Below are 21,579 nucleotides of genomic sequence, written 5' to 3'. Positions count from 1 at the left end.
CTTATAGATATTGCCAAGGTTGGCCCTATTCTAAGACGAGCAAGGTGGTCGCCTTAGGCCTTCAAATTTTGTCAAATTTTACAAGCCCGGAATTGTTTTTAATTCTTATGGTATTAATAGGTTTAAAAATAAAAGCTCAAACCTATTAATTTAACTTTATAATCCAAATTAAAGGTGCTAGGATCAAGGGACACCAGAAATCAATCACACACAGAAAAGAGACAAGATATTTTCGTGGTTTGGCAACTTCCTACGTCGGCGGAGAGATATCCACTATAGAATTTCCCGAGCGAGTTTACAACACTCACACCTCACTCCCTCTCTATAGCACTCTCACCTCACAGATACATACACTCTGTGTTTTATTCTTTTTTCTATGTTATTTTTTCTCTTCCTCCCAGCCTTTATTTATACATAAAAGAGAAGGAAACAAGGGCAATATAAGGAAATTATTGGGCTGCCAACTACCAACAGCCATCTTCCCTCTACCCTCCTATTTCTTGACTTGGAGACCTAACCTCCAACCTCCATGTGGGCTAGAATTAACAATTCTCCCCCTCCACGCTCATATGGATAACTGACTTCTTACTTGAAGTCTATCCTGGTCAAATTCTTGCAAACTTCCAGTTTGTCTCTAGTGACAACCTTAGTCATCATGTCAGAATGATTCTTGTCCATGTGAATCTTCACCAGCTTCATCAGCTGTTTTTCCATCACTTCTCGTATCCAATGATACCAGACATCTATGTGCTTTGTACGTGAGTGGTACATAGAATTCTTGTTCAGATCAATTGCATTCTAACTACATTCTAACTATCACAATGTACCTTGTACTCGTCTTACTGTAGACACAATTCTTGGAGAAATCGCTTTAACCACAACATTTCATTTCCAGCATCTACGGCAACAATGTACTCTGCCTCTGTTGTAAATAAAGCAACACACTTTTGTAATTTGGACTACCATGAAACATCTCCCCCTACAAAGTTGAATAAAAATCCTAATGTAGATTTTCTACCATCAAGATCACTTGCCATATCGGCATTTGTAAAACCCTCCAAAATTGGTTTAGCTCCCCCAAAACATAGACACATCTTTGAAGTTCGCTTCAAGTACCAAAGAATCCATTTGACAACCTCCCAATGTCCTTTCTTGGATTGGCGAGAAATCTGCTCACAACGCCAACTACGCGAGCTATATCTGGCCGGGTACACACCATTGTATACATCAAACTCCCTACTGCGGAAGAATAACGGATTGCCTCCATTTCTTTCCTTTCAGAGCTAGTCGTGGGACACGAACGCTTTGTCACCTTGAAATGGTTGGCCAGTGGTGTGCTGACTGGCTTGGCATCTTTCATGTTGAACCTTTCAATCACCCGTTCAACATATTTCTCCTATGACAGCCATATCTTCTTAGCTTTCCTATCACGAACAATCTTCATGCCCAAAATCTGCTGTGCAGGGCCTAAATTACTTATGTCAAAGTACTGCGACAAGTCCTTTTTCAACTTGTTGATCATAGCAATATCATGTCCGATGATCATCATATTATCGCCATACAACAGCAGAATGATGAAGTTTCCATTCAAAAACTTTTGGAAATATACACACTGGTCTGCTACCATTCTTGTGTACTCATGATCCACCATGAATGAATCAAACTTCTTGTACCATTGTCTTGGCGCCTGCTTTAGGCCATAAAGACACTTCTTCAGTTTGCAGACTAGATTCTGTTTCCCTTTAACTTCAAATCCTTCTGGTTGCTCCATGTAGATTTCTTCCTCCAAATTACCATAGAGAAAGGCAATTTTGACATCCATCTGTTTTATCTCCAGATTCAAGTGAGCTGCTAATTCCAGAGCTACTCGAATGGAAGTCATCTTCACAACTAGGGAGAAGATATCATTAAAATCAATTCCCTCACTACAAAAAAATTGACTTTTTGCGATGGTAAAATACCGTCGCTAATACTCCTAATGCCGTCGCTAATACTTTTTGCAACGGCAAAATGACTTTTTGCGACGGCAAGAGGGGGGTCGCAAATGCAGGGGTTGCAAAAGAATTTTTGCGACGGCACCGTACAGTCGCTAATAGCGTTTGAAATTTCTTGACTTTTTGCGACGGCCCTATTTTACCGTCGCTAAAAATATTATTTGAGACGGCAAAAAATACCGTTGCTAATAGTCTTTTTTTTTTTTTTTGAAAAAACACTGTTTTTTGCAACGGTGTGGTGCCGTCGCAAAAAGTATAAAAAATATGAAATTTTCTATTTTTTGCGACAGTGTAATGCCGTCGCAAAAAATATTAAAAAATAATAAAATTTCTATTTTAAATAATATAATTTCTATTTTTTGCGACAGTATAATGTCGTCCCAAAAAGTAAAACCTGTAACAAAATTAATAAAAATATTAAAATTTTCTATTTTTTTCTGACGATGGTGCCATCCCTCACTCTCTAAGAGCTGATTATTTACATTCCATTCACAAAAACATCATAACAGAAAATAAAAATAAAAATTGATAAAACCATCAAATTCAATATTTTGCAAAGAATAACTAAACTGTACATGTTCATAAAAGCATATTTAAATTATAAAATTCACCCCAATCCTAAAAAAAATAAAATAATAAAATAAAATCTAAAATTCACCAATCAACACATTGGATATTTAAATGCTCTTACAAAAAATAAAAAAATAAAAAATTTCCAACAAGATTTCAATTTTGAGCCTATTTCAAAAATCAAGCTGCAAATTCCTTACTTCTAAAATCAGATCTTCCCCTCGGCAAAATTTATCCTTTTGACCTACAAATAAATAGATAACAGTTGCAAATTATAATCTTTTGGAGAAACCAACTATTTAAACACCAATAATGAAGACAATGAAGACTGTGGAAAGAAAACTTACGTTGTCATCAGGAACAACTGCATATCTCTCAATTGGAGAAACCAAAGCTTTCCCTGCTCACAAAAAAAAAATAATAATAATAATAATAATAATAATAAATAATAATAATAATAATAATAATAACAATAATAATGGAATTCAATGTAGTCCAAAATAGTGTAATAAACTCTTATTATAATATACCTGGGGAATTTTTTCATGTCTGATGGGAGTGGGAAGGGTTGGACTTAAAGGGTTCCTACCTGTCTTGGATAGTAGAATACACAAATTTATTTTGTAGGAACTCACATGCAGAGGGTCCATCAATAGGGAGATCATACATGTTCATGGAATAGGGTGATTAGCCTCTCATCAGTAAGTATGCAAATTAAAGTTATGTTTGGATAGTAGGAATTACATTGAATCTCATCAATACTAAAATATTCATTTCTGCATAAAAAGAAAACAATATCACTTTATAAGATGAGATTCAAGCCTATTTATTTAATTAAGATGAGATTCAAGCCTAGACGGGCTCATGGTATGCATCCTTAGTCCAATAAGATGAGATTCAAGCCTATTTATTTAATTAATCGATAGTTTAGTTGACGTGGTGTTGAAAAACTGTCACACTATTGACCAAAATTAATTGAATATTTCATCTGAGTCCAAACAATACAAACATTTTAAAAAATATCATATACAGGATACTCACAATGACACGGGAAGGGCTTGTCAATCCACTAGAGGCCCTTTTTTTCTTTCAAAAGAGCAGCCCGTTTCTGCTCCCTCATCTACAAAAAAAAAAAAAAATGCAATCCTGCCTTTAGGCAATGACAATATTATCTTTTATTCGATGAAAAGCTACAAATACAAGACCCTTAAGAGTAAAAAATAATATTGTATTGCTGGTTTGAACACATAAAAGCTATGTCCTTGTACATCTGATATGGTAATGACCCATTGGACTGAACTCACCTGTGAGCCTTCCATATCAATCATATTTCCATTGGCCAGAATAGTATCAACAACTTGTTCGTTGTCAAATACAACAAATCCAAAGCCCCGGGAGGTTTGCGGATTAAACTTTTTTTCCAAAAATTTATTTTTAAACCTTTTTTTCCTCCATTTTGTCAATCTTTATTTTGGACCTTTTTTCTCATATTTTCTAAAATGCTCCAACATTAATAATTAATGAATTAAACTTAATGAATTAATTCAGATTTCAGAATCAATTAACATACAGTCACAGAATAGGCAATTTTCAGATTCAGAATCAATTTTCAGAATCAATTAACAAAATCAATTAACAAAATCAACAGGTTGTCAATTTTCTGATTGTTAATTGATTTTCAGAATCTGAATCTGAATTTTCAGAATCAATTAACAATCCATGTGCATTATTTAGCTTAATTTTCTCAACTAGGTTTTAAACCTTATCTGGTTCTTCATAGGCAATTTCTGCAAGTATGATGTTCACACACTTCACACGTAGTTGAAAATCATATCAACTGGGATCAACAAAAGATACATTTATATTATCATGTCATTCATGTTTTAAATACAAATGTATGCTTTAAAATACCCAAAGCAAAACACCCAAATATCTAGATAAATAAAATACAAATGTATGTTTCAACACTTCTAGCTGCTGAGAGCTGCTACACAATATATTAAAAATTATCACCCTAACTGAAATCCTTCTTTTCATTCTAAACCTTCTTTTTCATAATACCCATTATTCTAAACCAGGGTTCACAGTTTAATACTAGTATACTAGTGTAACACGTCCCGCGAGGGACCCCGCGCTACAGTTCAGACTCGATTTGTATCGCGGTTCTTAATCTGAACCAAAGAGTCCAAATCCGGCAAATCGTTTTGAGAAAGAGATTTTTGAAAAGAAGTGCCAAACATGGACTGCTTTGCCAGATACAAAGTCACCACCTAAATATTTTTTTTTTATGGGAGAATTTAGGAAACCCTGACTCGGTGCCGAAGGCCACATGTCCGTCATCACCGGAGTTGTCTCGGCTCGGGAGCTTGGGTACGATCGGGGAAGGTCAGCTATGAGCACCCCCTCTCGCCCGATCCGAAGATCGGCCTCTACTAACCGTGATATCCGTTTTTGAAAACTTTATATGTTCTTATTCCATTTATTAGCCTAGAATTACTATGTTATGCGCACAGCAAACAAGTATAGACTAGATTGCCTAATTTGGAAATAATCATTGCATATCCGTTTGTTTTGAAAAGCGCTTTGGAAATTGCTACTCGCAAGTAGCCTAAAATACGGATTTCAACGAGTTTTTCCCACTCAAACAATCCAACCTCCACCCACAGGCATTCAAACAGTTTATCTCATATAAGCACTTAGTCACATGATAAGCATGCCGTCATGGTAGCATTCACACGCATGCGAGATGCTAAAGCATAAATACTTACATCGTACTCCGTGCCAAAACAATAAACTAGTTAGCAAACATGCATGATCCTAGTTCATGTTAGAGTGGCTAATGCAACGCATGCAAAATGCAATTAGAGTAGGCTCGGCTAACCTAAGTATGGCATGTAAAATGCAGTCAATTGATGCATGTATTCAATTTGGAATTGAGGTACAAATGCAGTTAGAATGATGCGCCGAGCCCAGTGCATACAAAGCAAATGTATGAATGCACGCATGCATAGCATAAGGTATGCTAATTTAAACGTGCCCTAATACTAACCATCAAAGCATGTAAATAAAAAGGAAGAAAGAAGTGGGGATTGGAAGACATACACACCACTCACCCACACTTATTACAGATTTGCCCTCACTCGGAGGGACCAAATAAATAATACAGATTAATTAACTACGCAAGCTAATTAATTATTACAAATTGCCTAATCAGTTGAGCAAATTAACTTAAACTAGGAAAAGCAATAAACTGCCTCGGGAGGAGATCTCGATGCAATGCATGCTCGGTCCCGCTCGAAAATGCACCGCCATGCATAGGCTGCCTCTGTTTTCTTTGCTCTACTCCTCTGGAGGCTGCCAAAACCTCAGGATTGCTTCTCTGGATGCTGGGAGACATCACCGGCTGAATAGAATTACCACCGGCAGTGGGATGTGGCCATCGGCATACAATGAATCCATCGGCAAAGAAAGGATTGCGGGTCGGCACTCGGAACTGCCGGTCGGCAGAGTGTTCCTGTAGAATCTGCAATTGACAGCAACAGAGGGCAAGACAGAGCATGGCAGCACAATTCAAGGCATATATGCACCATTCATGTCCCCTATCATGTTTGTGACTCAAAAGGACATGTGTCTCGATTCTCGGACCACCAATCACGCATTTCCATGCATGATGGCCCAAGGAGTCGAGCATACAACTTTCATGTCAAATGAAATGCAAACCAAACAAACAAACCAAGGCCCAATTCCTATCACCAAGTCAAGGAACAAGGCATGTATGCAAGATGCCATGCAACCTAGGCATGCAAGCTAAGGATGCAACATGGCATGGCAAGGCACTTATGCAAGCATACAAGCAATCATGAGGCAATGCAAATGGATGAAAAGATGGACTTATACATGATTTAGGCAACTCTAAATAGGCCCAAAACAGTAGCCAAAGTGACCAAAATAAAGGACCAAAACACATACACACATGCACACGTTAAAAGGGCCAACACTTAGGCACGAGTGAGGCAATTCTCAAGCACACTTGAATGAGGATATCATGGACATATGGCATGCAGCATAAGCTCTGAAAATCATGCTAAAACATGGTGCCAAACCAAGCAACAAGGCAAGCTATACATGCAACAATGGCCCAAGTACTCAAAGCAAACCAATGGAGTATTGAATTACACTTAACAAGACCAAACATGGCATGAACTTATTGACCAAAAACAGAGTTTTAGCACATTAAGACAAGGCCTAAAGATCACTTAGATGGCATCTAAATGACCCAAATTCAAAGGCATGCATAAATGCCAAAACAAGGAGCATGCTACACAAGCTAATAAGGCATCAAAGATACATCCAAGGCAAGCATATAGGCATGCAAAGGGGACTGAAATTACATGGTGGATAGTTCCAAACCACTAAATCAATGCAAGAATGACATGCTACACACTCACACACTTAAGGCCAGCAAGCCAAAATGCAAAGGGACTATATAATTCATGCCATGGCCGACCCAAACAACCTAGGACAGACCTCTAGCATGGTAAAATATGCACAAAAGCTTCACAAATCTAAGCCTAAAACATGCTAGAACAAAGGCTAACAACCTAAGGCCTATTAAGGCAATAACATGGCATTACATGGTAGGTATGCTAAACATGCATGGTGTACCAAAACCAACACACAACAAGGTTATATCATGGCATAATAAGCATGGAAAACAACCAAGACATGACCAATACACACTCTAACATGATGCTCTCTCAAGAGGCCAAAAGGGGTCCATTTCAAGGACAACAAGGGGAGGGGGTGGCCCTCCCCTTTTGGAGACTTCAAGGCACCATCTCCACCACTGAAATCCCTCAAGATTTCAGTGGTGAAAAGGCCCAAACACCAAAGTCTCGAAACTCACTCAAAATAGCACAAAATGGGGTTTCAAGGCCTAAGAGGGGTCAAACACCTCTAAACCACAAAACACTCTTAATGAACAATCAAGAGGGTCTAAAAACAGAACTTTTTTGTATTATACACCAAGCTCAAAAACGATTTTAAGACAGGTCAAAATACAATACAAAAATGGGGAATAAAGGTGTTAGTTTCTTACCCTTGAAGACTCCTTTACAAATGATGCTCCAACAGCTCCTTCTAGGTTGAAAACAGCTCCAAAACTTCAAAACCAACCTCTTGGAACCTCAGAAACTAAGGGAAGGTGAAACACTATGTGTTTGTGTGCAATAGTAAGACACAAGTGCACTTAAACACACACAAGAGGGAGATATAGAGATAGAAAGTGTATGGTTTCTAACCCTAGAACTCAAAACCCTAAAAATGGCTGTCTAAAAATATCCTAAGTCTCTCAAGTGTCTAACCTTAAAGCCAAGAGACAAGGCTCTCTCTTATAGAGCTTCTTGTCTTGTAAAGCTTACAAGACAAGCTTCTCAAGAGGGAGATCCCTCCATACACGTGTATGGAGGGGAGCAAAAAGCAAGACAGCTGTGATAAAATATCTGCAAAAGCAGATGCACAGTAGTCGGCCGGCCAAAAATGCCATTTTGGCAAAACAAAGTGCCGACCGGCAACAAAAGGTGCCGACCGGCAAAATACATTGCTGATGGCAGCAAAAACTAGCCGGTGGCCTCTAGCCACTGCTGGTGGTGTGTGGGGATGCCTCACAAAGCATTCTCTGCCCCTCCAAGGCAAAACACAAGTGTTTGGTGCAAAACCAGACACAAACGGTCAAGTTCGGAGATCCTGAGGCAGGGCGCGTAGCCGAGACCTCCGGGAACTCCAAACGAACACAAACATGGATAATCACCAAGTGTTTCAATGGTGACGTCCAAGTCTTGAGGACGGTCAAAAATGGGGTGTCTACAACTAGCACATTTGATATTTCTCAATTATACTAGCACAGTTTAATACTAGTATACTATGCCTCTCAACTAGTCAATTAGATCATTATAAAGAAAAAGAAAAAGAAAACTACTTCATCAGGTTAGTAGAATCCATGTTGTTTACAAAAAAAAAATGTAAAAATTCTTCATACAACATTCAAACCCATCACAAAGATAGCATGCTTATCAATTAACAATCAGAATCAATTTTCAAATCAAACAAAACAAATTCATATTTCAGATTCAGATTTAGATTTAAAAATTAATAAAATTAACATACAAATTTCAGATTTCACAACTAAGATCAACATTACACAGTGTGAGACACAACTAAGATCAGATTTCAGATTACACAATGTGATCAACTAAGATCAACATTTCAGATTCAGATTAACATACAGACATTACAGACATCACAGAATGAGGGAGACATTACACACACAGATTCGATCGGTGCAGTGTAGAGATGAGAGAGAGAGAGAGAGAGAGAGAGGCTTACCTATGAGACAGTGTGAGTCTATCGGGGTGAGAGAGGGAGAGACAGAGATAAGACTGATCTGATGAGATGAGAGAGTGAGGGAGACAGATTAGATCAGAGATATATCTAATATATATATATATCAGATATATATATATATATAACAACCATCGGGCCGATAGAGAGAGTTTACCTGTGAGTAGATCGGCGGTGCGATGATCGGTGCAAATCGATGAGATGAACAACGAGAGAGTGAGAGAGTGATCGGTGCAGAGATGAACGAGATCGGTGCAGAGATGAACGAGAGGGTGAGAGAGAGAGAGGTGACTGAGAGAGTGATGTGAGGGAGACGATTAGATTTAGGGTTTTTTTTGGTTCTAAGAGATTGGGGATTTTGGGGGGCGCGGGAATAGAAAAAATGGGGGGAACTGAGTGGGCGGGATGAGAAAAAAAAAATTAAAAAAAAAATTCATCATAAATGAATATTTAAATAATAAAAATAAATAAATAATAATTTTCATTTTCTTTCCGTTATTAAGGTTGAAAATTTATTTGTTTCATATATATTTTAATGAAAAATATTTTCCACTAAAATAAAAGTTAATTTTTTGTAGTCAATGAAAAATATTTTTCTGCGGCCTATTTTTTTTTATTACTAAAAATCATGAACTAATTTTTTGTGATAGAGGAAAAGGAGCGGCAGCAGTAGTGAAGGTGGTGGATAAGAGATGATGGTGGTGGTGGTGGTGATGGTGATGGCGACAGAGATTAGTGGTGAAGTTGTGGTAGTGGTAGTGTAAATGGAGTGGCAGGGGTGAAAGAGAGGTAATGGTAGTGGTAGTAGTGGAGTGGTGGCAATAGTAGTAGTAATGGTAGTCGTAGAGGTGAAGTAGCGACAGTAGAAGTAATGGTGGTGGTGGAATGGTGTTTGTAGTAGTGGTGAAGGTGGTAAAGGAGATGGGTGGTGAGAGAGAGAAATGAGTGAGAGACAGATAGAGGAGAGAGAGAGAGACAGACAGAGTGATGAGCGAGAGAGAGACAAAGTGGTCACTAAAAGTACATTTTCTTATAGTGGATCGATATTTTTCTGCAGACTATTTTTTTTTTGTTATTAAAAATCATGAACTAATTTTTTGTGATAGAGGAGAGGGAGCGGCAGTAGTGGTGAAGGTGGTGGATAAGAAATGATGGTAGTGGTGGTGGTGATGGCGAAGGAGATTAGTGGTGAAGTTGTGGTAGTGGTAGAATAGATGGAGTGGCAGGGGTGAAGGAGAGATAATAGTAGTATAGTAATGGCAGTAGTGGTAGTGATGGTAATAGAGTGGTGGCAATGGTAGTAGTAATGGTAGTCGTAGAGATGAAGTGGCAACAATGATAGTAATGGTGGTAGTGGAATGGCGTTTGCAGTAGTGGTGAATGTGGCAAAAGAGATGGGTGGTGAGAGAGATGAGTGAGAGACAGATAGAGGAGACAGAGACAGAGACAGAGAGAGAAGAGTGAGAGACAAACAAACAGACACAGAGAGAGATGAGTGAGAGACGAATAGAGAAAAGAGATAGAGAGACAGAGTGATGAGCGAGAAAGAGACAAAGTGGTTGCTAAAAGTGCATTTTCTTATAGTAGATCGATAAATCGATAGGGAGCTCAATAAATAAAGAAGACAGATAATTCAAAACTCTGTTCAAAACTTAATTCAAATCAATTTTTTAAATATTTTTAAAATATTTTAATTTTGTGAGAGACAGATAAAGAAGAGAGATAAAGAGAGACAGAGACAGAGATAGAGTGATGAGCGAGAGAGAGAGATGGACAAAGTGGTTGCTAAAAGTGTATTTTCTTATAGTGGATCGATAAATCGAGAAGGAGCTCGATAAATAGAGAAGATGGGAGTAAGAGAGTGAGCAAGGCGAACATAGTGAGGGAGAAATAGACAAATAGACAAGTAGACACAGAGAGAGAGAGAGAAGAATGATGAGTGAGAGAGAGACAGGGAGAGAGAGATAGACAGAAAAAGAGATAGAGAGAGATAGAGAGAGAAAGAGAGATATGGAAAGATAGAAAAAGAGAGAGAAACAGGAGATGAGTGAGAGATAGACAAAAAAAGAGAGAAATAGAGCGAAAATAGATAAGCGAGAGAGAGACACAAAAAAAAGAGAGACAGAAAGAGAAGAGAAATGAGCGAGAGAGATAGAGAGAGATAGAAAGATAAGAGAGAGAGAAAAAAAAAGAAATGAGAGAGATAGAGATAAGAGAGATGAGCGAGAGAGACAGAGAGAGAAAACAGATGAGATGATAGAGAGAAGAGAGGGAGGTGAGAGACACAGAGAGAAAATGAGAGAGAGAGAGAAACAGGCAGACATAGAAAGAGAGAGAGATAGAGATAAAGAGAAATGAATGAAAAGAGATAAAGAGAAGAGAGAGAGATAAAGACAGAGAGATAGGAAGATGAAAAAATGAATGAAAAGAGAAATGTTATATCAAAAAAGTAAGACGACATTGTTTTTTTTAATTTTTATGCGACAAAAAAATACCGTTGAATTTATTCAAACCATTTTGTGACTGTATATATATGAAACTATCTCAAAACCACAATCACTATGCTAGGTTAGAGTTTTCCAAAAACTCTTTTGAGAAAATTATACTTTCTTGTTTTCCATGTTATATTGTTTTTACTGATTTTTTTTTAATATTTTAAGTATTTTTTTTAATTTTTAGACACACCTAACATAAATACACCTAAAAATTAAAAAAAATTGTAAAAAAAATCTTTTAAAAATTCACTAAATACCAAAAATATAAAAAAAAATACAATAATTCAATACATTTTTTTTTTGTATTTTAATGTATTTATTAATTTTTAAAAAAAAAATTTCATAAATTTTTTATTTTTTAGATACATCTAAGTAAGGTACATCTAAAAAAAATATTTAAAATTTTAAAAATATTCACTAAAAAAAAAACACGAAAGCCACTTTTTGTGACGGCAGAAAATGAGAGTATTTGCGACGGCAGAAAATACCGTCGCAAATACTCTCATTTTTTGAGACAGCAAATAGTGCCGTCGCAAATGCTCTGCTTTTTTGAGACGGCAAATAGTGTCGTCGCAAATACTCTGCTCTTTTGAGACGGCATTTTCTGCCATCTCAAAAAGTGGCTTTTTGTGACGGCAAGTGTGCCGTCGCAAATAGTTTCGCCTCATATACCCAGTTTTCTTGTAGTGCCTTCTTCTGCCCAAAACCTTTGACCATCGAGCGAGCTTTATGCTGCAGTATTTTACCGTTGCCATCTTTTTTCAATTTCTACACCCATTTGTTTTTCAATGCCTTCCTGCCCTTTGGAAGTGAAACAAGCTCATAAGTGTGGTTTTTTTGCAAAGAACTCATCTCCTCCTTTATAGCTTGCAGCCAGCAATCTTTCTCTATATAACTCTTTGCTTCTAAAAAACTCTCAGGCTCCCCCTCATCAGTAATTAAAATATACTGAGAAGTGGGATATTTGGTTGATGGTATGGCAGCTCTTCCAGATCTCCCCAACTGAGGTCCAGTTGCCTCTGGTTGAGGTGGTTGCTCCCCTTGCTCAACGCCCTCTTCATCTGGGTCTTCATCTCTTTCCTACTGATCCTCAATTTCTGGCATAGGATCCTGCAAATCTGGCACTTATTGTTGCACATCATCACATCTAGCATTTTGTGATGGCTTAGGAGATGGGAACAAGTCTGGAGTGATGACATCTCTAGACTTTGCAGACTTCTCAAAATCTGTTACTGTCTGGTCTTCCTGGAACACTTCATCTCTGCTCCTGAACATCTTCTTGTTCACTGGGTCCCCCAACTTGTACCCACATGCTGCATCTGAATAGCCCACAAATAAACATGGAATGGACTTGTCATTAAGGTTCTTTCTGTTTTTCTTGGAGAAGTGTGCAAACGCCGTACACCCGAAGACTCTCAAGTGAGAATATGATATCTTTCTTCTTGACCTGACTTCCTCAGGTATCGCAAAATTCAACGGGACTGAAGGCGACCTGTTGATGAGATAACAGGCTATACGGACGGCTTCAGCCCAGAATGACTTTTGCAACTTTGCCATTCTAAGCATGCATCTGACTCTTTCAATAATAGTGCGGTTCATCCTCTCTGCCACACCATTGTGTTGTGGGGTACCGAGAATTGTTATCTCATGTCAGATACCTCTATTAGCATAATATGCTTCAAAATAATTGGAAGTGTATTCGCTACCATTGTCTGTGCAAAGACACTTCAACTTCTTCCCAGTCTCTCTTTCCACCATTGCATGGAACTCCTAAAAGTGCTGGAATACCTCATCCTTCGTCTTCAGGAAATACACCTACAACTTCCTTGATGCATCATCAATGAAGGTCAGAAAATACTTGCGGCCGCCAAGTGACTCCACTTCAATTGGGCCACAAACATCCGAGTATACCATATTGAGCACTTATGTTTTCCTCTTGCTCGTTGAACTGAATGATACTCGATGCTGCTTGCCATAAAAGCAATGATCACACTGCTTCAGGGAACTCCCTTTGGATAAGGGTATTTTGGATTGCTTTGCTAACAGATGCAATCCCTTCTCACTTATGTGAGCCAGTCTTCAATGCCATAAGTCTGGTGACTCCTTGTCTTCTGCTGCATTAAGATATCCCAGACAGATCTTTGTTTGAGTCTTGTACAATGTTGAAGACATCTCTCCTCTAGAGATTGTCAAAGATCCTCCTGTCAACTTCTAACGGCCATTCCCGAATGTACTTGTACAGCCTTATCGGTCCAGGGCGCTTCCAGTGATAAGATTGAGGCGTAAATCTAGAACATGCCTCACATCTTTGAGAACCAGCTTGTGTCTGACATTAGTTTGAATACTAATGTCTCCAATACCCACAATCTTCGAATAGCTAGAATTCTCCATTCGAACAGTGCGAAAATCTCCAGCATTGTATGAGCTGAAGAGGTCTCTGTGGAAAGTGGCGTGATAGGATGCAGCTGTGTCTATCACTCACTCTGTACAGTTGTGGTCAGCCACGTGAAGGCAATCCTTCTCTTCACCAAATACAAGAAGTATTTCATCAGTTGTTGTGGCTGTCGTGTTCTCATCTCTCTTTGACTTACTGCTTTGGCCTTTATCTTTCCGGCTTGGGCAGTTACTTTTTATGTGACCCTCTTGGCTGCAATGAAAGCAAGTGAAGCTGGAGTTTTCTCGTCCTTTGTTGTCTCTAGATTTGCTCCTGTTGGTCTATCTACCTGTGCTCTTGCTTCTTCCTCTGCTCCTTCCGCCACCTTTCTCTCTGTCTCTGCCTCTCCCTTCTATGACAAGAGCTTGGATTTAATTACCTCCCATGTCTTTTCTCCTTGTCTCTTCGTTGTACATGGCGTCTGTGACCATGCTCATGGTCAGCTTCCCCTCTAGTGCAGAGTTGCCAAGAAAAACCGCCAACATCTCCCAATTGTCCGGTAAAGAACTGAGTAGTAGTACAACTTGCATTTCATCGTCCAAGGGCATCCTGACGGTTGCAAGCTGATTCACCAAATTTTTGAATTCACTAGCGTGCTCGGCGACAAACACACCATTCTTCAACTTCAGATTTACAAGCCTTCTTATCACCAAGGCTTTGTCTCGGGCAGTTTTTGATTGGTACATTCCTTCTAACATTGTCCAAAGGACATATGCATCTGTCTCATGGGCAACATAGTGGAACACACTATGGTCTATCCATTGTCTGATACAACTGACAATCTTCTGATTCATCTTTATCCAGTTTTCATCATTTACTTCTTCTGGTTTAACCCCTTTTAGAGCAATACGGTCAAACAAGTCTTTATAATATAGGATGTCTTCCATTCGCGACTTTCAGATTGCATAATTGAAAGGATTCAACTTGATCATGGATCCTGAAGTTGATATGGATCCCACCATCGTCTACTTTCTTTTTACAAAAATTATGAATCAAAAATCTGACCACACAGATCTCTTCGGAATACTTCAAATAGTTGAAAAACACTATTGGATCGCCAAAATTAGACTTAAAATGGCTCAGATCTAGCCAAAATAAGTTCAAAGGTTTTGATTTGCAAATGTACTGTAGCCGCGCTGCACCAAATAACTCCTCCTCTTCTGGGTCAGGTCGGGTCGAGTCGGGTCAACCCATGGGGTTGACTGGTCAACCGGGGTGCTGACATGGCAGACACATGGTGCTTACGTGACGATGACGTGCTGTCAGTTATCGCTGAGGTGGCGATGACGTATTAGTGACGTGGCTGCCAGATTTTGATGACATGGCGATGCCTGGCAGAGAGTTGGCGCTAACTTGGGCTATACCTAAAAAAAGAATTCAAATTCTCTGAATAAAGCTTGGAGGATTCAAACCCTTGACCAAGGAGTTAAGGGCCAAAGCTTTAACCACTGAGCTAAGCTCACTCTTGTGCTATATTTTCCCCAAGAAAATATTTAAAGTATCCCGATTGTCTATAACTTGGCTCTCTCAACCTCCAGCCCCGAGTGGGACTCTGGTTCGGAGTTTCCTTACGCGCCAAACTTTGACCGGTGCATGTGGACCACCCCGACCTCCGTTTTTCCTCTTCTTTCTGGTTCTGGACTCCTCTCGTTGAGAGCTTCCCCTGGTATGCTCAAAAGTGAATTTTGAGCAACTTGATTCCTGGACAGTTTTGAAAAACATACCCTATTTTTTCGAAAATCGACCAACGCGGCTCTGATACCACTTGTTAGGATCAAAGGACACCAAAAATCAATCACACACAGAAATGAGACAAGATATTTATGTGGTTCGGCAACTGCCTATGTCCACGAAGAGATATCCACTATAGAATTTCTCAGAGGGAGTTTACAGCACTCTGTGTTTTCTTCTTTTTCTGTGTTATTTTCTTCTCTTCCTCTCAGCCTCTATTTATACATAAAAGAGAAGGAAACAAGGTCAATAGAAGGAAATTATTGGGCTGCCAACTACCAATAGCCATCTTCCCTCTTCCCTCCTATTTCTTGACTTGGAGACCCAACCTCCAACCTCCAACTACTCCATGTGGGCTGGAGTTAACAAAAGGTCCTTATATCATCTCCAATCTTACATCTTTTCTTTTATCAAATTTTAATTTGATGAGAAAGTGTTCGTGAATCATCTCTAATCATTTAATCACATATTTATCAAATTGTGTTTTGCTGGGTTCCATATGCACAGCAAGCCTCCTTTGCTGTGCTATGGTCTATTTTGAAACAGAAAAATGATTGCGTTTTTAACAGATCCCAGCTAAATTTAGAAGAACTTTGTGAGATTATAAAAGTAAGGATTGCTTTGTGGGTCAAAGCTCCTTGCACCTCTTTGGTATTCTCAGTCAATGACGTCATCTTCAACCTGCAGCGGATCAAAACTTGTGTTAGGGGAGGTGTTTGAGCTGCCATTGTGTATTGCTTGTTTTTTGGGTTTGGTTTGGTTGTTTATCTTTGCAACACTGGTGACTGGTTTAGGCTGGATGTATTGTATTGCCCTTTGGGTTTCCTAAGGCTGTGTATTGCTTTGAATTGGAATCTCTCCAATTTTGCTCCATTAGTTTTGGGTTTGTTCTTATTTCCGGTGCCAACAAGTTGGAATGCGTTGTTTTGACAATGATGCATTTTTTTCAAAATGTTATCCCTTGTATCTTGTTTCTTGGTAGTTATTTAATAAAATTTCTCTTTTCTTTTGCTGATAACAAAAAAAATACTTCATTCATCCCAAATTAATAGTTCCTTTTGGGAAATTCAACTTTTTTTAATAATACAATTATTGCACTTTAAAAAAATTAATTTTTCAAAATTACCCTTTGATAGTACATTTTTTTAGGAATATCAATATCATAATTGTACTTTTTATGTTATTGAATTTAAAAGAAGGGCAAAATGAGAAATTTATATTATTTTTATACTTGATTTTTGAAAATAGACTAATATTCTAGGACAATAAAAAATAGAATAAGGGACTAATATTTCGAGACGGGGGAGTATTTATCAAATTAAGGGAGAGACATTTTAAATTAAGAACAATTTTTACTTTACATTACACTTCTTTAAGGTAAATGTATGATTAAATGATTTTTTTAATATAAAAGGGCCTCAATTTTAAAATTTGTCCTTGGGCTCCGAAGGTGCCGGCCCTCGACATTAGTGTTAATGATATCCAATTATGTTAATTATGTTACACAAAGTTGACACCTAATATTGTGTACAAGTCATGTCGAGAAAACTCCGAATTTGGATTGCTACTGCACAGGATGTGCAATAGTGATTGATATGCACCAAAAGTATGTCTTTTTAACTTATTTTAAACTATAATGTGGCAAAAATGACATAATTTTGTTCAGAATTTTAATCATTGTGCTTAAATTAAAATTATATTGAGTACAAGTCAAATGTCAAGAAAACTCCGGGTTTGAAATGTTGTTGCGTGGGGTGTGCGATATGCACCAAAAGTACGTCTTTTTAACTATAATATTGTAGCCAAAATGATGTAGTTTTTGTTCAGATTTTTAATCATTGTATCTAAATTAAAATTACATTGTTTTGCTACTTTAAAAACACGTATGAAGACAAAACTTATATATCTAAATAATCACCAATTTAAACCTGTTCAACTAAGGGAATAAAAAAAACTTTAAAAAAAATATAATAAAAAAAAAGGTGAAGCTAGTTCAACTGAAGAGCAAAGGAAAGAAAAAGAGTTCAATTTGAGACAAAAAAATAAAATAAAATAAAAATTTGAACCTGTTCATCCAAATAAGAAAAACAAAAAATGACTATTTCAAGAATAAACAATATAACATTAACCCAAGGGGTTGTGGCATTGTGGTAAGGTCTTGGGGTTTAAGCCCCAAGGTCACAAGTTCAATTTCTCCCTTGGGCCAATCTCCTGGACGAAGCACTGTTGGTTAGGAGGTTGGATCTCAAAGATGCCTAATCAGCTACTTGGTGTGGGTTTAATGCTCCCCCGCTGTGCGAGTCCTGACTTAATCGAAACTTGCCTTGGGAGGTCGGGACAAGCTTCCAGGTTATAGTCTCTGGACACCCTGGTGATCTCCTCATGAGGCGCTGCCTTGGACCTACGGGAGGGTGGGAGGATTTCCCTGTAACAAAAAAAAAAAAAAAAAAAAAAAAAAAAAACAATATAACATGTCCAACCAACAATAACAAAAACATTAGTACCATTATCTTAAATTGACTGCCAAAAATAACAACTACATCATAGCAAAACATATTTGGATGATATGTTTTGTCTTCATGTGTTTCTGAAGCAGCAATTTTGTAGTTAAAAATAAACCAAAATGCAATAGTTTTGCTGCATAGCAGTCACCTCGCATCCCCAAACTGAGAAGGGTCTTGGCACTTTGTCTCATTTTTTCAATGTAAAATGATATAAAAGTCAATTTTTTAGAGTCAATGATATATAAGTAAAATAATTAGTTGATAATTAGTAAAAATATGAAAGAGATAGATGCTTTAGATATTCTAATAAACTGTCAAATGATTAAGCTTAAAAAATAAATCTAATTTTTAAATTTAAGTAGCAGTACCCTTTTCGCTATTCCTGCTTGCTATGAAATAGTCCAACCACATACCTACAAATTGATGTGGAAATAAATTTTTGTTATAGTTTAGATCCATTTAACCCCATTTCAAGTTTTATTATTTTATTTGGTTCACTAAAATAGGACAAAATATAATGAAATGATCATCCTTAAACTCTTTTATGGAAAGATCATTCCCTTTTAATAGTGAATGATAATTTTATTTACAATCTATTTTTTTTCTTAGTGAACTAAACATGAAACTGAACATTCTGATGAAACTATCATTCCATTCCAACAAACCAAACGCTACTCTACGGGGAGCAAATATTCTGGCAAGCCCATACTCCTTTCTTCCGAGCTCCGTTTCTGTCCGATCACCTGCGAGCAAGTAACGGTGAGCTACCCGGCGGTGTGTAGCCGGAAAACCCCTCCGACGATCAAGTTAGAACACACACAGGGGATAGATAGAGAGAAGGGAGAGTGTTTGAGTGTAAGAATTTCCTTACAAAAATGTTCCTGTCCGTGTATGGAGGGCGCAGACGTGCTTATATACCTTCTGCGCCCCAAATTTACTCCCAGTGACCTCTCAACACGTGGCACTACTATCCCATCTATCAGCATAAACCTTGCTGAGCACCACCTAACCCAACTGCCTGCCCATTCTCCTGGGAGCTCAGCAGCCGGGCAATTCCATCTCGGCCATCGTCTGCCATGCTGCGCTTCATGCCCAAGTACTCCAACAGCAAAGCTTAGATGAGGACCGGACTCGGCGGCATCTCGGCAAAGCTGAGCTCGGGACTACTTACGCTTGTCTGCGGTCGACCTACCTGCCGAGCAAACAGGTACCTCGGTCCAACCTTGCCTTTCCTGGCGCTGGACTTTTCACCTGACCGGCTTCGTAATCACGAATCCTTGCAGCTCGGTCAATCAATGCGCTGCCTTAACCGAGCAGCTTCCTTCAAGGCCGGGCCACACAACTTGGCCCAACACCTGCCCGGCCCAAATCTGTTCGGCCCAACTATGTCCGGCCCAAATCTGTCCGGCACAAATTCCATATCATTAATCGCCCTCTCAATTGCCCCTTAATTCCGTCCGCTGAAGGGTTATACTTCCTCGGTCCTCAGTATGCAAGATGGTGACCGCACTAAGAAGGCGAGCAAGGTCCGCTCCACGACTTTCTTCTTGGCGAGCAAGATCAGCTCGGCCAAGGAACTCCAAAGAAGGCGAGCAACATCAGCTCGGCAAGGAACTCCAAGGAAGGCGAGCAAGGTCCGCTCCGCGACTTCCTTCTTGGCGAGCAACATCAGCTCGGCAAGGAACTCCAAGGAAGGCGAGCAAGGTCCGTTCCGCGACTTCCTTCTTGGCGAGCAACATCAGCTCGGCAAGGAACTCCAAGGAAGGCGAGCAAGGTTCGCTCCGCCACTTCTTTCTTGGCAGACAAGAACAGCTCGGCCAAGGAACTCCAAAGAAGGCGAGCAACATCCGCTCCGCGACTTCCTTCTTGGCGAGCAACATTAGCTCGGCTGAAACTTCGGAGTTAAACAAATCATCAACTCGCCAGCCGGAGTAAAACATCTCGGCTGGAACCTCGCAGTTGAGCAAATCATCAACTCTTCAGCCGGAGTAAAACATCTCGGCTGGAACCTCGGAGTTGAACAAATCATCAACTCGCCAGCCGGAGTAAATCATCTCGGCTGGACCCTTGGAGTTGAGCAAATCATCAACCCGTCAGTCGGAGTAAATCATCTCAGCTGGAACCTCGGAGTTGAACAAATCATCAACTTGCCAACCGGAGTAAAACATCTCGGCTGGAACCTCGCAGTTGAGCAAATCATCAACTCGCCAGCCGGAGTAAAACATCTCAGCTGGAACCTCGGAGTTGAACAAATCATCAACTCGCCAGCCGGAGTAAAACATCTCGGCTGGAACCTCGCAGTTGAGCAAATCATCAACTCTTCAGACGGAGTAAAACATCTCGGCTGGAACCTCGGAGTTGAACAAATCATCAACTTGCCAGCCGGAGTAAATCATCTCAGCTGGAACCTCGAAGTTGAACAAATCATCAACTCGCCAGCCGGAGTAAAAGATCTCGGCTGGAACCTCGCAGTTGAACAAATCATCAACTCGCCAGCCGGAGTAAAACATCTCGGCTGGAACCTCGCAGTTGAGCAAATCATCAACTCTTCAGCCGGAGTAAAACATCTCGGCTGGAACCTCACAGTTGAGAAAATCATCAACTCGCCAACCGGAGTAAAACATCTCGGCTGGAACCTCGCAGTTGAGCAAATCATCAACTCTTCAGCCGGAGTAAATCATTTCAGCTGGAACCTCGCAGTTGAGCAATCATCAACCCTTCAGCCGGAGTAAATCATCTCGGCTGGAACCTCGCAGTTGAGCAAATCATCAACTCTTCAGCCGGAATAAATCATCTCGGCTGGAACCTCGCAGTTGAGCAAATCATCAACTTTTCAGCCGGAATAAATCATCTCGGCTGGAACCTCGCAGTTGAGCAAATCATCAACTCTTCAGCCGGAGTAAATCATCTCGGTTGGAACCTCGCAGTTGAGCAAATCATCAACCCTTCAGCCGGAGTAAATCATCTCGGCTGGAACCTCGCAGTTGAGCAAATCATCAACTCTTCAGCCGGAGTAAATCATCTCGGCTGGAACCTCGCAGTTGAGCAAATCATCAACTCTTCAGCCGGAGTAAATCATCTCGGTTGGAACCTCGCAGTTGAGCAAATCATCAACCCTTCAGCCGGAGTAAATCATCTCGGCTGGAACCTCGTAGTTGAGCAAATCATCAACTCTTCAGCCGGAGTAAATCATCTCCGTTGGAACCTCGCAGTTGAGCAAATCATCAGCTCTTCAGCCGAAGTAAATCATCTCGGCTGGAACCTCGCAGTTGAGCAAATCATCAACTCTTCAGCTGGAGTAAATCATCTCGGCTGGACCCTCGGAGTTGAGCAAAACATCAACCCGTCAGCCGGAGTAAATCATCTCGGCTGGACCCTCGGAGTTGAGCAAATCATCAACCCGTCAGCCGGAGTAAATCATCTCGGCTGGAACAGAAGAGTAGGCCCCTCAT

The 21,579-nt window shown here is 39.5% G+C and overlaps 1 long non-coding RNA gene across 1 annotated transcript; it reads right to left on the bottom strand.

Moving 5' to 3' along the window:
- Positions 1–2,564: 2,564 nt before the first annotated feature.
- Positions 2,565–2,972, bottom strand: LOC145792307 (uncharacterized). The gene is made up of 2 exons (XR_014331693.1): positions 2,912–2,972; positions 2,565–2,808 (listed from the first exon to the last, which is right to left on the bottom strand). It is a non-coding gene; the product is annotated as an uncharacterized LOC145792307 (long non-coding RNA).
- Between the last annotated feature and the right edge of the window lie 18,607 nt (positions 2,973–21,579).

Source organism: Camellia sinensis, chromosome 6 (assembly GCF_055761805.1).
Source record: "Camellia sinensis isolate YWXY chromosome 6, ASM5576180v1, whole genome shotgun sequence".
NCBI lineage: Eukaryota > Viridiplantae > Streptophyta > Magnoliopsida > Ericales > Theaceae > Camellia > Camellia sinensis.
The sequence above is the reverse complement of the archived record's forward strand: the minus strand, read 5'-3'. Positions and strand labels throughout refer to the sequence as shown.